Below are 6,287 nucleotides of genomic sequence, written 5' to 3' on the forward strand. Positions count from 1 at the left end.
ATCGCCAACCCGCCTGCCAAGCGTGGCGATTATGGCATTCACCCCCCATAAGGGGGAGGCCTATGTTCAGCCAGTGTCTTATGGCTAAGATGATGATGATGATAGTAAACTTTATCACAAGAATAGAAATTAGTTCGTATTATCCCTTGTATTAATTTTCCCTGCAGGGAGAACAAGGGAAGACAATGTGAAATTGCTCTTAGAAGTACCGGCTACTAATAAGTACGTTAGGCATAATTGTGGCTTTCCAATGCAATAAGGACCATTTTATCTGAAATTCCAACAGAAATCCTGATATCCTATAGTTATTGCACGTGACATAAGGAACCTTCTCTGTGGAAAGCCACATATTAATATCCAAAAAGCATTACTCCGGCTGCAGTCGGATAAAAATAGCAATCAGCCGCTCTAATAGCGGCATCTATTTCACCTGGAATCACGACCACACGCGGAAACACACGAGGGAGAGACTCGTTTAAAAACGAAGCGTTTTTCACACGCTTTTCGTACAAAATAAAAATAAATTATTTATTTTCAGGCAACTAAGGCCCCTAGACACTTAAGTACCTATATTACAAACTAACATACATACATACAGTAACAAAAATCTTAAAAGCTGAATCATTATTAGGTCATATAAAAATAGCAATGAGCCGGTCTAATAGCGGCATCTATTTCACCTGGAATCACGACCATATGCGGAAACACACGTGGGAAAAACTCTTTTAAAATCGACACGTTTTTCACACGCTTTTCAAACAAAATAAAAATGAAATATTTACTTTCAGGCAACTAAGGTCCAACATAGATCTTACAAACTAACATACATACAAATTTAAAAGTGGAAAAATAATTGTCTTGGGTGAGACTTCAACTCACGGCCTCTGGATCGATACTCCAGCGCCCTGCCATCGGAGCCACCAAGACCTCATCCATGGCCAGCAAATCTTTCCACCATATTAAACTTCTTAAACGGCCACCGGCCACACATACTAATTTTAATTTTTAACAAGCAGAGACGTCTGCGAACGATGCTTATAAGGTAGCCCAATGCGGATTGGGGACTTCACATACACCTTTGGATTTCTTCGCAGATGTATGCAGGTTTCCTCATCGTGTTTTCCTTCATCGAAATATGAAGCTAGTGGTAAATATCAAATGATGTTTCGTACATAAGTTCCGAAAAACGAATTGGTACGAGCCAGGATCTGAACCCGCGATCTCCGGATTAAAGTCGCACGCTCTAACGACTAGGCTACCAGCGTTTAAAAACTCATATATATAGCAGTAGGATAAAAATAGCAGCCAGTCTAGGTAGACTAAGGTAAATAGGTATTTAAGACATAGATAGTCGTAGCGTGCCCGCCCGTTTATCCATCCGTATGCTCCCGCCGTAGAAAGCTTTTGAACTCTCAGGATTCCCCATCAATTTGGGTAAAGCGGGATTTAAATTTCAAATTTGTCCTTATTCAGATTTGCTGGATAAATGGCGCAGTTCGATGTTTCAGTCGCATTAGGGGGGGACATTAGGTGGGGAGGGGAAGATAGTCGAGAAGATCAACATAGGTAGAAGACTTACGGATAGATGGATATACTCTTACACTCATCATCTACCTCGCGTAGTCCCGGCATTTTTTGCCACGGGTTTTGGGAGACTGGGGTTCGCTTGGCAGCTAAATACAAGAATTGGCGTAGGAACTTTTTACGAAAGCGACTACCAATCTGACCTTCCAACCCAGAGGGCAAAACTAGACTTTATTGGGATTAGTCCGGTTTCCTCACGAGTTTTCCTTCACCGAAAAGCGACTGGTAAATATCAAATGATAATGATGGATAAGGCAATTGCTTAAGTGGGATTGGGCGGGACACGTATGCCGTATGTACCCGGATCGGTGGGCCAAAGTGGCTACTGAATGGACGCCGCAGATTAGGCGGGGCAGAGGTAGACCAAACGAGTCGGACTCGCGCACGAAGGGTTCCGTACCATAAAGCAAAAAATAAAAAAAGGAAAAAAATGCAAAAAGAAAACGGTCACCCATCCAAGTACTGACCACGCCCGACGTTGCTTAACTTTGGTCAAAAGTCACGTTTGCTGTATGGGGGCCCCACTTAAATCTTTATTTTATTCTGTTGTTAGTATTTGTTGTTATAGCGGCAACTGAAATACATCATCTGTGAAAATTTCAACTGTCTAGCTATCACGGTTCGTGAGATACAGCCTGGTGACAGACAGACGGACAGACGGACGGACGGACAGCGAAGTCTTAGTAATAGGGTCCCGTTTTACCCTTTGGGTACGGAACCCTAAAAAGAGATGGCGGGGTGACCTTGACGCTTTTTGCAGCGACTGGTGGGAACATGCACCAAACCGTGATGAGTGGCGGAAGAAAGGGGAAGCCTTTGCCCAGCAGTGGGACACAAAATTGTCTATAAAAAAAATTATGGATAGATGGTTATACGTTATAAGTTTTCTAATTAGTATGTCTTTATTTGTCGTAGGTCTTATACGAGAAAACAGTCATCATCATCATCATTCTAGCCTTCAGTCGCCCACTGCTAAGCATAGGCCTCTCTTCGTGAAAAAAACAGTACCTTATCATTTTTTGCTTCTGACAGTTTTTTTTTAATAACATGTCCGATTGTCCGCGTTTATATCTTTTTTTAAGTTATAACATGTAATAAATTTAAAATACATTTACACGCCTCTAAAAGACACTGACAATAAGACCTTGTACATATAATTTTGGAACGTTGGCTTGTAAAGATATTTGTGAACACGACGAGCGAATACCGCTTCTATTTAAGTACCTACAGGCAGCAGAAGTTGCTAAGCGGGCGAGGTGTTCAAAATTACCTTGACACGCTCTTATTCTCTTAACAATAAAGACGCGTCAAGATCATTTTGAACACCTGGCCCGTTTAGCAACTTCTGCTGCTGTACAATAATTTTGGCAATACCTAGGTCGTAAATTTCAAATGTCAATAACGAAATAACTTCATAAATCTTTCAGTTTTAATTAAAACTATAAATGGCGGTTAAAATATTAATAAATTTGTTAATTTATTAAGATTGTAACAGGTGGTTTTTCTTCGCTGAGAATAATTGCTTTTCAATGCCAAATAGTTTTAATTAAAGTACCTAATTTAAACAGGCTTTTCTTGTCTTTAACTTTACTGTAACTTTACATACCTACTTATAAAGGGAATACTTCTAGCGGCTCGATTCGGGAAATGAATTAGAGATTCACTAGTTATGAAATAGTGAAGATATGTGACGTTCCACTGCAAAAGGTACCTTACGGCTCAGCCACGACATCGAGCGACTTGCGACGGCGGGAGCGATAACCATAGCTTGGAGCGTGACACAGCGATCGGACATTTCGCTCCAACCTATGGTTAATGGTTATCGCTCCCGCCGTCGCAAGTCGCTCGATATCGTGGCCGAGCCGTTATGGCGGCTGGCGCCGCGATTCGGGAAATGAATTAGAGACTCACTAGATATGAAACAGTAAAAACATGTGACGTTCCACGGAAAAAGGTACCTTATGGCGGCCGGCGCTTACGTCACATAGCGCCGCAATAATATTGGAGCGGCGTTATTAATAGCGTAAGCGCCAACCGCCATCAGGTACCTTTTTTCCGTGGGACGTCACATATCGTTACTATATCGTATCTAGTTAATCTCTAATTCATTTCCCGAATCGCGCCGTAGGCTAAGAAAAACTTGCACATTTACAATTTACAAAAGTTTTCATGTCAATTTTCCTATATTTCTAAACGTTAGGTACTTGCACCATCCCACTAAACCGGTTAAACCGTTAACCCAGTGTAAAATTGTACTGGTAACCATGGTAACTCCAGGTTTAACCGGTTAACCCCGGGTTAGTGAATGGTGCTAGAGACCCTAAGTAGTATAATAACCAAATAAAACAAACAATTTGCACTACTAACTATTTAAATTATTCATGGGCTTCGTGGATTTCACGGCCTATATTCAACAATAGTAATATTGCAACTAACCACTTCATTTTACTATCAATAACCGTGACTAAAAGTAAAAATAAAGGCGATGTTGAAAACGAGAGCAAATACAAACAAAAAACATTTTGTTAGGCAAATATTGGTTTTTGAACGCAACGGCTTAGTCAGGCGTAGAAATAAAAAGTTCCGCGTAACAAAAAAAAACTACAGTTTTTGTTCATTTCTAAAAGGTTGTATACGTGAGGAAAAGCTAACACTGACTTACATTTTAGTTCTGAAAATGTTTTGGGCATTGCAACATTATAAATGCATTTTAAGAGTCTTTACTGTAAGTATAAATAAGGTGCAATTTTGAATAGATGAAACGCATGAAGCTGGTTCTTAAGGCCGGGCCTGAATCTATGAAATTCGTGTTTCAAATCATATGGCTATAGTGTTTAAGGTCTAAATTAACAACTACTTATGTATATTTTTAAGAACAATATTATGTAATGTAGTTAATTTGATCTCTATTAATTATCTTGTCAGCTGTTTTCAGGCCTATTATCTCGTTAATTTTGTCAGAAAATATCATTTTTAAATTAATATTAGGATAGAATAAGAATTGTTTATTAATAAAGATCAACTATTTCTATCCCAAAAAAAATGTGTTCGTGCTATCTGGGGGATCGGTCCAACCGAATCTTGCAAACCATTGTTTCTTTCGCTAAACTTACTTACCCTTCCATGTCTGTACATATACGAAACGGCAAAATTTGTAAAGGAGCATATAGAGCTATTTAGTACGGCTGGTGACATATACCCAAGGGGTACTAGAAATAAGGATAGATTAGTAGTTGGTAAGCCACAAAAGATTGCCTTATTAAGAAAAAATTGCAGTGTAATGTGTATCAAAATTTACAACAAATTACCAGAACACATAAAACATATGCCTGACCATAAATTTAAAAAGGCTCTCCACAAGTGGCTCATACAAGAAAGGTATTATTCTGTAAGAGAATTTTTAGATGATGATAATGATGAATGTAATGAAATTAATGAACAACTGTATTGACATATTAATATAAATATAATTTATCATCATTACCAATGTAATATTAATCACTCCTATTTATTTCAATAATGATCCTATATTATGTTAATAAAATTATGAAAATGAAATTTTAATCATGTTATTAAATTGTGTGGACATTCTTGTATATAGGCATGGCTCTTGATTAGTTATAAGTGTTTAATAAGTAGGCATATTGTTAATATACTTGCTTATTGAACGGTATTGTTTGCATGCTGTTTGTGGACAGCTGAATAAGGAGGAGAACAACAAACGTGAACATCTGTAACTGTACCCTTTTCACGCAAATAAATGATTTATGATTTATGATTTAAAAAATAAGTTTTTTCTATCTACACCAGCATAGGCCAAAAGTATGGCGCCATCGAAAAATATACCTTTGCCATAACTTTGACCTATGCTCATGTAGATGGCGACACTTTTTGACATTTAACAAATTTAACACATATCAGTGAAAGAACAAGGTTCTAAGTCAAATGGGGTTCCAAAGGTTTTATCACTGTGTCCAAAGATGGCATTAAATTTACTGTGGCTACAAGAATTTATTTGACAATCCGCCTCTATACTAAATTCTCTTTGGTGTCAGTGAGTGCCCCGACAACCTAGGGGCTATTCATAAATTACGTCATTTCAAATTTGGGGGAGCGGGGCCTGAACATCGAATGATGGTAGCATGACGTAGAAGAAAACGGGGTCATTCGAAGCATGATTTTTGGATGATTTTAGGGGGGGGGGGTCAGTTATAGGGTCAAAAATAGATGACGTAATTTATGGGCAGCCCCCTATCTATTCTTTTATTTTTTCTTCTACCGATCTCAACAACCGGTAGCCATACAAAATCCTTTTTATCCCAAACCAAAGATTACCGGTTAATACAAGTTATTTCCCACTATCACATAATTATACAACTTGCTACTATCGGCCCGATTCGAACTTTAATATGCGTCAGTTAATAGATCTAGAAACGATATGGATTAGATGTATTGTGTCAGTATCAAAGGTGATGTTTTTGTTAGGGTTCCGTACCCAAAGGGTAAAACGGGACCCTATTACTAAGACTTCGCTGTCCGTCCGTCCGTCCGTCTGTCACCAGGCTGTATCTCACGAACCGTGATAGCTAGACCGTTGAAATTTTCACAGATGATGTATTTCTGTTGCCGCTATAACAACAAATACTAAAAACAGAATAAAATAAAGATTTAAACGGGGCTCCCATACAACAAACGTGATTTTT

The sequence above is a fragment of the Cydia fagiglandana genome, chromosome 23 (assembly GCF_963556715.1).
Source record: "Cydia fagiglandana chromosome 23, ilCydFagi1.1, whole genome shotgun sequence".
In the NCBI taxonomy this organism is placed as follows: domain Eukaryota; kingdom Metazoa; phylum Arthropoda; class Insecta; order Lepidoptera; family Tortricidae; genus Cydia; species Cydia fagiglandana.